General features: G+C 44.2%; 1 protein-coding gene across 3 annotated transcripts in view; it reads right to left on the bottom strand.

Annotated features, from left to right (window-relative positions):
* Positions 1–16,162, bottom strand: part of klhl29 (kelch like family member 29) — a 194,260-nt gene that overhangs the window by 142,413 nt on the left and 35,685 nt on the right. The gene's annotated exons all lie outside the window — the stretch shown is intronic.

Genomic DNA, 16,162 nt, shown 5'->3' with positions numbered 1-16,162 from the left:
ATATTATAGTCTTTTAAAAAAAAAAAAAAAAAAAAAAAAGATATGGCAGCTATATCAGCTGTCCAACATTTCAGTTGCACGAGTATTTAGTTGGTCTGGTACATCTATGCTGCTATGATGGTTTGTGACTCTCTGGGTCCACTCTTGCAAGCCAAAAGTCCTGCGGGTAGGCAGAGTCCACACGACAAAACAGGATATGGCACATGTGCTGGTTAACCCACGCTAATCTGGCGGCTGAGACAAGCATCAGCGCCAGAACATAAACAAAACAAAAGCACAGTCCAGCAGGACAATGGCAGTTCTGTGGAGACGGATACATCAACATGCACTGTGGTTCACACAGAGCTGCTTATGTCAGATTTGTTGTTGTGAAATCAACAAGCAAAGCTGAGGCTCCTCAGCTTCAGCGTAATTAATACTATTTGATTCTCTGCACACCCTTTGTTGTTGTGAAGCACGTGATCCCCCACCACCAGGGACCTTTGTATTTTATCAACTACCTTCAGGTATTGGCTATGCAAGAGCCTGTTTCCTTTTGTAAGTGCGTAGTCAGATTTGGGAGGATCATGGGGGTACTTTGGTGGCTCCTGAAGTCCTCCACCAGACCTGTTTACCCAGCCCTAACCCTAACCTATACATTCTGGCACTCCATATCTGGATTTTGATCATTTCAATCACCCCTGCATTTCATATAATACCTGACATCTGCAACTTAAGTTTTACTTTTGCAAAATGTTTTATTAATTCGTAATACAAACTACAACGACAAGACAAAGCAAGACAAGGCAAGACAAAGCAGCTGATGGGTTCTACAGTCTCATGTGGCCGTGACGTCGCCAAAGCAAATGCAGCACAAACCCTGCTGCAATCAATTCACCCAATTTAATCTTAATTAGCTGCCCAGAAAGAGCTGCACATTATTACTGATGTAGATGAGGCGTCTCACTCTCCCTCGATCTGCGTCTCTCTTTAAAGACATTTTTATGTTGCTCAGATTTCACACTACACATTTTAATGACGTGTGGCTCTAATGATCTGTGTGAAGTCCTGGCCTGACAAACCTGTGACACGCGGCCAAGACTAACCATTTTGCTTCCATTTCATCAGAATCAAATGAGAGACGGCTTATACTGGCATCAAAGGAATTGTCATGACCAGCACAGGATCTGTCGATGCCCCATGTAAGCAAGCTTTAAACCAGCCGCCTCTCATTTCCAATGCATGATCTGAACTGTTTGAACCGTGCTTGTTCATATCCCTGAAACATGCTACTGAAATATGAGCTATGGTATAGCTGTGGCATAATGCACCATGCCCCTGGGCCCTGTATGAAGAAATGTGCTTAAGTCAGATGGGCTCACGGTGAAAAGAGTTTGGGATTCTGTATAACACTCCCCTACCAGTTCCTACACTGGGGCTTTGTAAAAACTGAAGATAATGGATGTCTCCACAGGCACATGTTCATAAATAAAACAAGCCAAGCTACTCGCCTGGTATTAACTGCACTTTTCACGTGGAACGGGGAATCGATGCTAATGGAACACATGCAAAGCAAATGGTGACATTTCTGCGGCCCTTTGACCTCTGGTGGCAACAAACATGGCTGTGCATGTAGAGAGGAAATTCAGAAAGAAACCTGCGTCCAGAGAGGAATAAATATGTGGATAATATTCTCCATGCTCAGCAGTGTCGGTAAAAAAAAAGCTGTGAAATGTAGAATTTGATATGCTGAAAGGGTCAGCCCTAGGTTCTCTGGGAGCGGTGGAAAGGCAGATGAGCCAGAAATGGTGGGGACGGAGCAAAAAAAAAACCATCAGACACTATGAATTCATTCAGTATGTATGGATGGACTGAGGCCTGAGCTATGACAGCAGCAGCATGGAAAACATATTAATGGGTGAAAGATACACCCGCCGCTCGTGTGGTTGAATAGCTGTAGAGCTAAATGTTAAGGCTGCTGGGAGACAGGTATGTGATTTGTGTGGGAGGTCTAACGGAAGAAAGTTAAGGAAACAAAGAGGGATGAGACAGAGGAAGGAAAAAAATGGTGGGGGTGGTGGTGGTGGGGGGCTTCAGAGCAGTGCAATAATTTACAGGTATTGTAAAAAGCAGGGCTGGTGGGGACATCAGTAAAACAAGAATGCCAAACCTTTCTCTGGAGGGAGTGCGGCTTTTTACATTTCCACAGACATTTTTCATCAGAGGAGAGTGGAACACTTCCTCAAGTAGTCCCTCCAGAACATTCAAGTAGGGCAAAGTGCTTTCTTTGGAGCCATTTTTTAATTGCCCTGTAAAGTTGAATTCAAAAGATAACAAGGAGCCGTGATGGAAATATCTGACTTGTGCAGACATGTAATCTTCAGAATGTATTATTATGCACACTTCATCGTTTCGCCTATAATGATGATCCATTAATTGCACAAGACTTTTCGCCTTTTGCATCCTTTCCTTTTTTTTTCCGTATTATTCCACTGACGCAGCTGACGTTGAGTTCACACTTTCCACCCCTCTACGCCTCGTTCCCTGTGAAGCTCCCGCTCAGAGCGATGGGTTAGGGGCCGCTATTTCATGCTCTCCCTCAGGCCCCTTCACTTTGGTAAAGGTTGCATACCTCCGGGCATTTTAGAGAACATTTCCCGCTCTCTCCTGACACTTCCACCTTGCAACCCCTGTCCCCTCTCAGCACGCCCTTTCCCTCCGGCACAGTGCAGTTTACCGACCGTGACACAGCGTGCTGGCTGGATAATCCCAGCGAGACCGAAGCGCCATTAGGAAAAGGAGGCCGCTAAAATGCCAAACCATATTACCAACCCCTCCTCCGCCTCCTCTACTGGGTTCCCTCGCTGTCTCTTTCTCACAGAGGGCACCTGGTACCGCATCTCTTCATTAATGCATGGAAGCGGGGGGAGCGTGTCTCTCTCTCACATACACACAACTTCTTATTCCCTCACACAGCCACTTATCTATGGTGAAAAGCATGACTACATTGCGGGTGCCCTCTGACAATGCGGGCCAGGGGGGGAGGGAAGAAGGGCTGTGGGTGTGTGTGCCAAACCTCAAAGCAACGGTCTAGTTTAGAGCTAATCATGCTGAAGGTAATGAAGCTACCTTGAGACACTGTCAGCCTGCAAGGTTAATGGACCACCTGTATGCGTGCTGTGTGAGAAACAAGAGTGAGAGGCATCATCTGTGTGAATCAGTGGAAGTTAATGTTTGTGTTTTTACCAGCTCAGGTGGCTTGCGCATGTGACTGTGCGTGCGTGCATTATTCACTGGAAGAGCTGCGAGCCTTGAGACAGCAGCAGCTCAAAAGGAAACCGTAAAAGAGATGCCGCCGAGCGCCGCCACCGCTCGTATCTGTCAGCATCACAGAAGAAGAAGAAAACCTTCTCTCTCCAACACATGAGCGCAGTTTCGAGGGAAAGAGTGGGAGTGTGTGAATACGGTAGCAAACCCTGAAGGTGAAACGAATCAGAGAGGTACGAAAACTGTAAAAAGAATTAGGTTAACTTGTCAGAAGAAAGAAATAAAACATTTAACTTTCTGTGCGGCAGATCAATTTGGTTTCTTTGAAATCAATGGCATTTTAGAGGCATATTTCTGTAATTCTTGCACCAATCTCTAAACAAATATTCAAATCTGATCAAACAAGTCATTATGTTGACAGCTTTCAATTCCGTTCAATGACAGAAGCGTCTGCAGGCAACCTTTGAGGAGGAGAAAGCAGGCAGCTAAATTATGCAAATGTCTGTCAATTTAACGAATCAGAGGCAGAGAATTAGCAGGCTGTTAGTCTCTCTTAGACCCGCAAATGCCGCTAATACAGATGAAGGGCTGGAGCCTGATTTCATTATCGCTACTCTGAAAAAGAGAGGAAGGGGGAAGAGAAAGGGAGAGAGGGAATGAGAGAGAAATGAGAGATCGGGAGATGGAGACAAATGTATGTGAAAACACAGGCCTCTATTCAGAGCCCTATCAACTCCAAATATCAAATTAGCCAAATGAATGGTACAAGATAAAGGAGAGCACGGGGAGGAGAGCGAGCATGGCGGACGGGCAAATGAAAGGGGCAGAGAGCGAGCGAGAGAGAGAGAGAGAGAGAGAGGGGAGAAGCAGCGAGGGCGTGTTAAGAATGGAAGGGATCGGAGAGTATTTCAATAATCGATAGAGCGTGAAGCGAAGAGCGAGCGAGACACGGAGAAAGAGAGAGAGAGAGAGAGGAGCAGGATATCACAGTTCATTAGTCATTGCTGGTGACAACTAGAGACTGTAGCAAGAAGATTGTCACTGGGTCTTAATCAGATGAGGAACGATGGAATGCCAGTCGTTAATTCCAACAGCATTATAGCATCTATTGTCTGCCTCTGAAGGGGCTTATCGCAATCTCTCTACCTCCGACTGCTGCTGCTCCTCCTGCTGCTACGCCAGCAAACAAGCTGCCAGCCAACTCACCAGGGAAACTCTAAAGAGCTGGGGGAGAAACTAAACTCTCCCTCTCTGCAAAGTCTCACTCATACTCTTTTTCTCCCTCTGCTCTCTCCACACACGCACGCATGCACGCACACACACACAGGTTCGTTGCCATCTCTTCAGAAGACATTACACTGACTTGCATTCATTTCCAGAGACTTATCTCAACTCGAGCCCTCCGCCACTATTTGCCTATACGTAACCTAACATGACCAACACGCACACACACGCGCACATGCACGCGCGCGCGCACACACACACGGAAAAATGTATAATGCTACTGTAGCCCTTCGTGCTACTCGGAAGCATCTCTGAGGCAGATACCAGGAAATCAATTCTCTCTTTTTAAGCAACCCATTAAATGGCGCCAAGAAGAGTTAAAGCACTTGCTCAAGACATACCATTACAGTATATTATATATTCCGTTCCAAGGCAAATCGTAATGAACACACACCATTACACAGTGCTGCAGAGAAGCTGCTACGTGCATGCACACACACATATTAATACACACACGAGTATATGTACAGTTCCATTAAATGCATAAGTAAACTAACAAAAAATGCAAACACTCAAAGATAATAAAATGTCATATTCTCTGTCTTCTCTCCGCTATTGCTTGTACACACACACAAATAAATACTGCAACATCCTCCTTAAAATGCACATCTCCACCATGTTTTCCTCTCCCAGGGTCTGTTCCTGTCAGAACCATGGCCCAAAACTCTCAGTCAGGCGGCTCAGCTGGGGACGGCCTCTCTGACTCAAACAACTTCCCCGCCTGGCTGGAAACGTGTTTACTGTATTTGTACCACTACGCTGCACTGCCTGCCTCATTCACCACAACCAAATAAAAACTACGACAGTCGTGCAGCTACAGTGTGTGAGCATGGTGTAAATTCTGTCTGAGGCTCCGTCTTGTCTTGGGTGTGTGCCGGTGCGCGTCCTTCTGCGCGCGTCGCTGTCGTTTTCATGAAGGAGGGGTAGCTTTACAAGGTTAACTAAGGGTGGGGTCATGCGAGGTTGCACGACAACTTGCAGTCAAGCCTTCTATGTGCAGCACAGAGTGCTCTTTTTTTCCTTGAAAACAACTACAAATAATTGTATGAAAGCATTTTGCAGGCACCAACACATCTGCTTTGAGAACACACAAAACACAGATCTTTCTGTTACTAACAAATGCAGCTTACTGAAGCGTTTATAGTTGTGATGAAGCTCTGCCTGTTTTCATCATGTGTTTGAATAAGACTCTGTCTCCTCTGGACACACAGGTCTCCTTGCCCTGAAGTGTATACACGTTTCAATTTATTTGTCACATGCTCAACATAATTTTACATGGTGCAGTGAAATACTCTGTTGTTCCCTCAGGCACTATGTTCATAACAGGAAATATCAACAATGCAAAAATGCAATACATACAACACAGGGCTGAATGATATGCCAAAAATATAAATAAACAAATATAGAATCATGTTGCAATTATTTTGACAGATACTGTGATTGCAATATGAGTGGGAATGGTAGTTTTTGCATTTCATTTCACTGAAGAAAATATAAAAATGATGATGAGGTGAGTTTTGCTGGGTTCTGTACCAAACAAACATATTCCCTTACATCTGAAGAGTGTGATTTGTAGGCCGGGGCATCTCTGCAGCACCACAGTGCTTCATTTATAATGGCATGTTGTGACACTTTTTACCTTTATCAAAAAATTGCAGCTCCTGTGATACGGATATTACACTTGGCCACATTGCAGTTTTGCTGATATTTCAATAAATTGTTCAGCCATAACGCGACATAAATATAAAAATGCAATATATACAACAAGATCGATAGAACAGACTCAAAAAGATGCAATGTGAACAGAAAACTGTGTAAAAACAACAGATAGTGGAAAATGTGCAGAAACGTATGACTGGTGGCTTTTATCTATGTGTGTGTTTTCCTGTGCGTGAGAGAGAGTGAGAGACAGTTTGAGATCATGTGACTTTGTGTGACAATGAAATCCTGTGCTTGACTGTGTGTGACTTTGTGTGTATCTACAGTACAAAACTCTGCAGAACTGTGCTGTTCAGTGTGTATGCATGCACTTTTGCTGCTCGTGTCTGCCAGTGCGTGTACACTACAGCATGTGTGAAACACTGCGATACAGTGTGACTCCTTGTGACAAAATGTGTGTGTGTGCAGATGGAAGTTTGTCAATGACAGAGAGAGAGAAAGGAAGAGAGAGCTTCTGCTTCAGCTATTTGTCAACTGTGCTGGTGTTTCACTTGGCTGAAAAGACCAGTCAGGAGGGACCAAAGTACGTCCTCCCTGATGACACACTTTTCTCAATGCACTCAGACTGACCTCACACCACAAACACACACACAAGGACATGCACACGCAGCACAGAAAACCATATGCGGATAGCCACATACACACACAAAAGCGCACACATTCGAACGCACAGACAAGGACACAGTTTCATAAACCGCACATGTGCACACGTGTATGGCCACACATACTCAAACACAAGAGAGACACACACACACGCACCCCAGGCTATTCATACGTGAACAAACGTAAGCACACATTGCATGTATGGATGCCTGGATGCACATGGAAGCACACAGGCATACACACACAGATGCACACACACACACACACACACACAGTGTAGGTGTGCTGGATCTAAAGCTGCTGCAGCTACTGTAGCTGAGGAACTGAAGTAGGTTTGATGTGGCTGGATTCACAGTGAGCATTAGTGTTCAACAAACCATAATAAATGGCCACAGCTGTGGACTCCTGTGCTTGCATGTGTGTGTGTTGGCATGACTTTGTGCGGTCTTCCATGGGTTTCTGTGTTTCCTTCACTCCAGGATAAAACCAGCCCGGCCGCGACAGCACCCAGCTCCAGTTAGATTTTGTCTCTTATTCTAAAGCCTCTCACTTTCTTTTGTGCTCTTTAGCGCAAATTTTCTCTTTTTGGCTTCTTCCCCTCTTTATCGATTCGGGCAAAAAAAGTAAATGTGTGCCTCAGCAATTATTCTATACAAGGGAGTTCAAGGTAGGACGGTATACTCAGCACTGGAAGCAAAGAACTCTGCTCTGGGAGGACATTTTCATTTTATCTTTGGTCGGTGCACATCTGCTTAAGTACAAAGTCACGGCAGCGTATGTTTTCATTTCAAAATGCCGTGTAAGTGCTTATTAATTGGACTTGAAATGGTTCTCAATCAACACCAATTTTGAAAGTTGGCTGGGGCCTGGAAAAGCGCACCAGGCTTCATGTGAAAACTGGATTCTGATGTCCGCTTCATGCAATATGTAGAGCAGTCCACAGCAAGTGATAAAAGCAATGCTCCACCATTGGGAAGTAGAACACTTAAGGAGTGTATTTGTTATATAATGACGCAGCACCAGAGAAACCTGTTTAAAAAATGTAGGAAAACGCTGCAAAAAAAAAGTCCGACGTTAAAAGCCAAACACTCGCTAAGCCCTGCTCCATTATTTACCGTTGTTCTGCCTGTCAAGTGACTCAAATGCAGTTTACAACAACAGCGTCAGACTTACCACTTGAAACCCATGTCATTTTTGAAACAATGGGTCCTTGATTTCAGACAGGGAGACAAAAGCAGACTTCTAATTTCTAGCCAGCGACCATTGATTTTGTCAGCTGAGATGACAACCGTTGCTGGCAGAGTTGATTTAGCTGTAGCTACCTAATTAAGCTAACGTTAGCTCCATGAAACTGTCTGCCGCTGACGTTATATTTTTAGCTTACTCATTTTAAAAACTAAAAACCCTGCAAAAGTTGTCTTACTGGAAATATTCACTCGATGGCTGCATACATGATATCATGCTTAAAGCCTAAGGCTAAGGTCAGCGGCCTCAACAGCTGGTGATCCATGCAGAAATCATTCAAATAACAAATGGTAAGTTCTTGCCTTGCAGTGTAGAGCTCGTCAGTCCTGGTATGATAAGAGTCTGATCGTTCATTTTTTCCTTTCCTACACCACTTTGCCACGAGGACAAAACATACTGTTGCTCAGTTATGATTGGAAAATCTCTGTTTGGGGGAGGGGTTTTTGTGAATGGCCAATAGCATCCACTTTGCATCCTTGTTTTTGTTATAAAGCTCTATATGGGTGCACATAAAGCAGGGTGGTAAGAATCACAATGGTGACTGATGCACATAAAAATCAGATAAGAGAAAATCATCCGAGTCTCTCCAGTATTTGTAATGTGAATAAAAAATCCTGGCACTAATAATAATGATAAAAATAATAATAATAATAATAATTACAATAATAGATTCAGCACAAACTACAGACCAAGTTATCTGTTAGACAAATCCATCAGCATCAGCAGCTTTGAAATTGGTTTTATCTCCAAAATGACTCATGTGCATTTGGATGAGAAGGCCTGGAAAATCAGGAATACGTGTTAAATTTATTAATATATGCACCAAACAAAGTCTCCATCAAAAGGGGGAGATTGAACTGGCAACGTTTTCCCAGAGAGCAAAATGCAATTACCAAAGCTGTGTCTGACAAAAATAAATAAATAAGGAAGTAAAAAGAGTGTGTGCTTGACAAGATGAATAATTTCCTCCTTGGGTTACGGAATCAACTTACTGTCTCTTCACTGGACTTCACTAAATACCTTTCTTATTTCCAGAGAGGGTCCCCATTCTGTCCAGATACAACTCATGGCCACAGCTGAAAAGGTCACCCTCAGTGCCACTGTGGAGTCTAATTACCATGTATTAAGTGGCTCGACCTCTCCTCATTTGCATCCACCTCTGTTCTTCCCCTGCCATTATTTGCTCAGGAGTTTTTTTTGGGGCAGAGATCACACTCGGAGGGTGAGCTCATCAGAGAAATTGGTACTACTGCTCCTGTCCAATGCAGATGTGTTGTGTTTTTTGCAGTTTTGGAGCTGCGCAATAAACATTCAGTGTAATACAACCAAAAAACATATCTCAGATATTTTTATGTGTTTTACAGCTTGACTTCATCCCAGTGAGTCCTGCACTGGGGCTCAAAGGCCAACCATTCAAGTGTAGGGAGGGCGTGTCAAAATCTAAAATAGTTCCCCACTTTGTCTGAGTCAGCTCTGTGTGAACTGGCGTTGTCCATCAAAATAATGAACATCCTCATAATCGCTCTGCAAACTTGTCACTAAATTGTAATGGATACCTTGGCAACACTTATTATGAGCTATGTCGCCTATCCCTCCCAAGTAGAATACGGTGAAGGCGATTGAGATTGATTGAAAGTTGGTTGCTTTAAAGATTAAAGATCCGTTTTGGAGTTGATCAACTGATAGATCAAGCTGGCGTGTGATTGATCTGTTTGCTACTTCACTTGACTTCACTGTGATATTACCAAACACACACCATAGACAAAGCAAGCTGCGTCAGCACCATCAGCTACTAAAACAATTAGTTTATTCAACCAATTATGTCCAAACTGCTGAGACAGGTTGAAACACGGTGAGGGGTGGAGCCGTGGGGACAAGGTGGAGGTGGGGGGGGGGGGTTAGCTAGAATAATAAAGTGCATATTCACACAACACATCATGTAGCCAAGAGCCAGCTTCAGGGCAATAATGCAATAATGAGGAAATTCAATCAGCAGTGCTGGCAGCGTCTGGACTACATGACTGCTACTCATCTGATTTGGTCGGGGAGCCTTTCAGTGGCACTTTCTTCCCCACTTATTACTGTAAATGAAAATAGAGATTTTAGCACAGCTTGTCCAGCCTCCATAAGAAATCAAAACGGAGCCCAGAACTACAGTAAATATGAATTTAAAAGTATTGATTGCTGCACTGAACAACACAGCCGTGTTGCGGCCACTTGAGCGGTCCAGTGTCTCTTAATGTTCAGAGAGCTGAATATAGGCTTTGATCGAGCAACACTCAAAAAAAAAAAAAAAAACCCAGAGCAGCCGAGTGGAAATTAAACAGGCTCCCTTTAAAATCCCAGAATCGCTGCGACCAAATGAAAATACACACACTGTTCTACATTATTACTTGTCGCGCGGAAGCAATAAGTGGGAGAGATTTACAATAGGCAGAGTAATACCTGCTAATATACTTGCGTTCCATGGGGCCTTTAGTCTGGAAATCTTCCCGTAAAAGAGCCTCTACATTTCCAAATGACTGCGGTATGAGCAGTTAGTGGAGCATATTGGATTTAATCAACCATCGAGCAGAGGTGTGGGGGAAACACTGACAATTCGGCATTTGAATTTAAGTGAGAAAGACATGCAAGTTTAAGATCTTGCGGCCCGGTGTTCATTTTGTTTTAATGACATTCTGACGTTCGGGCTCTGTTAGGGAAACCCTGATGTTCAGAGGGTTTTTTCTCATAATCAAAGAACATAATCCTGAGGTAGTGCAGGCCTCAATGGAAAAATGCACAGCGGGTGCTAGGCTACACCTGCAGGTTGGATGCCCTCAGGCTGTTCAACTTTTTCTTTTTTACCATTTTTTTAGCTCTGGCTTCACATGGTCATTCTGACAGTGAAATATTATCATGGGCTCAGGGATTGACGTTACCTCTGAACGCTGAATCCTATCAGCTTTTCGCAGTTCTGGGGACGCGCTCATTTCCCCTGGCTGAGTTGAACCCCTGCAACACACTGACATTTAAAAGCTGCACATCTTAGCATTGCTTTGCACGCTCATTATTTTCCTTCACAATATACACGCGTAAGCAAAAAATGCTAAAACACTAGAAAATGCTGCCATTTTTCTTCCACGTCTCAAAGGGATTCTTGTGTTAATTAAAACTGTTACGGTGACTGCTCAGTGGCTGGACAGCAGCCGTCGTGGCTGCTTGGTGACCACAGAGATGGCAAATGAAGAAGAGTGCACATTTTGTGTACCACACATGAAAAAAGCCGGTCTGATGAACGGTGGGTCACAGTGTCCATTATTTTTGTTACGGTTTCTGAATATCACAGGAGATGAAAGAAATAAGGCTTGAGGGAGCAGCAGATGGAAAAACTCCATCATATCTCAAGAGGTACAAACACTGACTCTCTCGCGCACACTCACACGCGCTGAAGTACACAAGCCGTGCACAGGCGCAGATACACAGGATTTTCAATTTGCAATCAGGCGCAGCGTGGTGAACTCTCCATGTTCGCCTCCACTGTCCTTTGTATTTGGCATCAAAGTTCCGCCCCGCCATAAAAGCCAAATTCTCTATGACATAGTGGAGATTGCTCTGTCGAAAATGCAATCAGCCAAAGCCGCCTCAAGTGCTGATGAATTACTGTGGCTTAGGAAAAGACAATGACTTGTCAGTTTTGCACCGATTGGCTCCGTCGAGGGACAAGCACCTAGGGGACCCGAAGAAGTCACACTGCGGCCCCCGCATCCTCCAAAACTGAATGGATCAACATTCTTGAATGTCAAGTTGGCTGTGCTGTATAACTCATCAGAAAGCTAACTTCCTGCTGAGGCAATTATGTCAATCCAAAGATAATTGAATATTTCTGTTATATTCGCATTGAGGAAATGTTCGCTTTATGAGTGCTACAGCTGCCACTGACGTCCAAGTGCTCTCCTGTTGTGGTGATTTTATCTTAAGGACAGTCTCTTTCTGGAAAAATGAAAATATTATTTCCTCAGTTTCCTTACTGCTGCATACTGCCATGTGTTCACTGGGCTGTACCAGTCCTTCTCTCAATGGAACCATTGCAAAAACGCATGCTGTGTTAATGTTAAAATGCACTTCTAGTGAGGAAGACGAAGACTTTGGTTCAACTGTTGCTTCTATGGGATGTGCATGATGGCAAATGGCTTCTAAAGTCTTATTTTTTAATTCATGCATACTGACAGAAGGATTACAATTAAAATAATGAGAAAACAAAAGAGAAAAAAGACTGGAACTGTCTTTAAAGTCCAAGTAGAACAAGTGCTAAATCAATGCTTTTTGTTTCCAAACAAAACTTTGATTTGGCTCTGATGCCACTCACTGACTAACCCCATCCTACTCATCAATTCCCCATCCACTCACTCCATCCTTCTCTCATCCCCACTCTCATCCCTGGTTTTCTGAGTCATCTAAAAAAAATGTTGCTGCAGGCGAAGGTGACTGAAAGTGTGTAGTTGCCCACATAAAATGCAGCTCGAGACAGAGCAACAAAGGAGCACATGAAAATATGGCGTATTAACTGTCACAGAGTCGGGTGAGTCAGCTTAAAGCATGAAACACTTGTCCCACAGCTGCGTCAGCCACGATTACTGTTTACTCTCTGCAAATGCACTGTCAATACTGGTCATGAGCTTGACTGGCAAAGGGGAGCTTTCTAAAAATATGCTTTGAAAATAGGAAACATAATGATTCCAGGAAATTGCCCTTCCACACTGAGGCAAAAGTAGATTAACAAAGCAACAGTTTGTTCAGTCTATCAATTCTCTGTGACTTAGCATTAAAAAGATGATTCAATGAAATTATTTGTAATCATCATAGTGACTGATGTACACGTGCTTAGCTCAGGGTCTCATCCTGAACCGTCTGAGACCACAGTGCTGCAGAAATGTCTTTTAAATGCAAGAATACATGCATCCAATTATTCAGAATAAGGGAAATGAGACTGTTCTAAAAGGGGGTGCCACAAGACAAGTACAGACTGGACACTGTCCAAACTACTGCACTCACTGCCATGACAACATCACAAATTCACGATGGCAATCATATGCTAAAGGAGATAATTGTGAAAAGCCTTCCTTACTGTTCAACTTGTGTGATTACAACAGACAACCTGCCCCGCTGAACACTCGGCTTCATAAATAGAAACGCCGGTAGCGATGCACAAGTCCTTTTAAAAATGGATCTTTTGCTGTTACGTTGCATTAAAAATGGACGAGGGAGGGGGTCACTGGGAGTTGGTTTTGTTTCAAAGCACCATTCACCATCAGCTATAAAATGAAAATGGGCTAAATCTACTCGGAACAATAGAAGAAAGTGGAGTGTTTTTGTGACCTCCCACTTCCCCTCGGTTGAGAACAGCACAATCACATATCATACTCCAGCAGTAAAGTGCTGACTCTCCCATGTTGCCTCTGTCAACATTCATCCATGTTAAATCTCAGGGGTATGGGTTCATCTCCGTGGCACACACTCGCAAGGAGGAGGCGTGTTTCCAAGCCTCAGTCCTGGCGATGGTCATTAAATAGTCATGGGTCCCCGTGCTGAGCTGCGCCGTGCCCAGCTGGGCTGGGCCGGCCTGTTTCAGCCTTAGTGCTCATGTTATGCTCATCACCGCAGGGGTCAGATAGAGTGCAAGGCTGCTCTTCAGTTACGGGACCACTTCAGCGTCACTACAGGCGAACCTCAGTACAGAAAACACTAAGAACTCGCACACACATGCACGCTCACCTCACTTTAACCCCTGCTGGCTTGTCTGCACGGAGTAAGGTCACATCACGGTCAGTGAGCGAGTTGACGCGTCACAGAAACACAGGGTGGGCTCGTCCTATTTTTTGGGAATGCTGACTCCCTAGTCTTTTTCTGTGAGCATGCATGCCTTTATATGTTCCTGTGTGAGTGAGTGTATGTAAGCCAGTTATGTGAAGGTCACCAAGCAAAGCAGATGAAAGAGGAAGCAGCGTTTGAGCTCTTTTCGGGAGATAAGAGTGCTGCGTGTGTGTGTTTGGTCAGTCACAATGGACTAGCCCTTTGCAGTGCTCAACTGTGGAAGCCAATGAGACATGCCTGTGAAGTGGCATGGCATAAGAGATCTGTTCTTGATGTTTGGTTTCCTCCCACACTTTTTTTTTCCTGCAGAGTTTACAATGGAAAGCACACATTTTTATAGCAAGGCATGAAATGGTGCATTTTTCCTCCACAGTGTGGGAATAGTTCAGCTTTTTCTGTCACATAGCAAAAAAGGAAAAAAAGCAGTGATTTTGTAAAATACTGAAGACCCAATGATGGCTATTTCTAGTTGAGCTGGTGATTCTTAATAGCTTTGCACTGTAAATCAGACTACAACTAATTGTTATTATTTTCGTTATAGATCACTCTGTTGATTGTTTTGAACGTGACCATTACTTTGGTTTATGACCCACTAATTCCAATCAGCCTCCACTATATTTTGTGTTCTATGTGCTAATTAGCCAATGTTGGCATGCTAACACACTAAACAGATGTGAACATGGTAAACACTGTGCCTGCTACGCAACAGCATATTAGCATTGTCACTGTGCGCAAGTTAGCATGCTGACATTTGCATTTTGCTAATTTTGGAACATTCTCAAAGCTGGCAGGGCTGTAGACTCCAAAACCCAATATATTCAATCTCTAATCATATAAAACAAAGAAAGTGGAGAAGTCTTGGATTTGAGAGGCTCGAACCAGATGATGTTCAGCTTTAAAGGTTAAGGATAAAGAAAGAAACTCACTCATCCCAAATTCCTACAGCCAGCAGACGGTCGATCTGTTATGCTCCCTCCATTACTCTGGTGTGTTTCTTTGCACTAAACGCAACATCCTAGCACCGCCCTCAGGGCCCCATGGCAGGCATCTTGCACACTCAACATATAACTAGCGAGAACTGTATCGGTGGAGTGATGAATGACTTCCATCTCACTGTGGACTCAGCAAATGTTAAATATTCTCATTAGCTGGTTGAGAGATCACACACACTGTGGCAGCCCTGCTACCGCCTGAGCCAGAGGCGGTCCTAAACAAGCCCCCACCCCCAACACACTCGTGCCGTCTTCTCTCCCTGTCTTCATCACCCTTCTCTTTTTCTGTCTCGAGTCATCAGCTATGGGGGCTTCAGGCACCGGAGCGACAGGCAACACCGGCGTCTGAGCTGTCATACATGTTTGTCACAGCAGAAGAGGCAGGGCACTGAAGATGGACAGACACCTGATCTGTTGGAGCTCGTGCTCCTGCTCTGGAGCAACTGATCCTGGATGTTAGCAGGAGAATCAAGATCAACAGAGCCAGCTGTCTTTACAAAATGCTGTGTCTTAACTTCTGCTCTATCCTTGACTTCTGCTGGATTAACTATTGGTGCAAGAAGATAACAACTGTAATAACTCAATGAATCACACTGAACTGTCCTTCACCCTTACTCTTCAAATTAGCTTTATGTTGTTCTCAAGTTTCCTTCCTCCACTACCCTCAAGAGAAACAGGTAACAAGACACATTTGCCTCTATTTTCTGCAGTGCCAAGCTGCCAACAATGGGCCAGTTTAGGAGGAGGGTCCGGGATAAAGAGTGAAGAGGAGCAGGAGAGACGAGCAAAGCACACAGCTCAGGGCAGAGGTGGCTCCCGGCCATCCATCTCTGGTTTCAGGATTCAGAGAGTGCTGACAGGTCTGGGTCCCCCGGCGCAGGCCTCTGGGCTGTAACCACGGATACCCAGACAAACCAAGAGCTGTCACTCAAGCAGTACCAGCTAGACAGAGTCACAGGAGATGGGAAAACAGGATAGCGAGACACCAGGGGTGTGTGTATGTGCTTATACCTATATATGTGTGTGTGTGTGTGTGTGCATTACAGAATACAAGACATGAAATGCAGAAGCTGCGAGTGCAGACAGTCGCGGGTCTAGTGAGATATCATCAGTCACTCTTGAGACACACACACATACAGAGGACACAAAAAGAAAATTCTAGATACTGAGGGGTTTGGGGGAAACTCCAGGCTTAGACAAACACAGACATGCTGATAATA

The sequence above is a fragment of the Chaetodon auriga genome, chromosome 18 (assembly GCF_051107435.1).
Source record: "Chaetodon auriga isolate fChaAug3 chromosome 18, fChaAug3.hap1, whole genome shotgun sequence".
Taxonomy (NCBI): domain Eukaryota; kingdom Metazoa; phylum Chordata; class Actinopteri; order Chaetodontiformes; family Chaetodontidae; genus Chaetodon; species Chaetodon auriga.
Note: the sequence above shows the minus strand (reverse complement) of the source record. Positions and strands in the feature narration are given on the sequence as shown.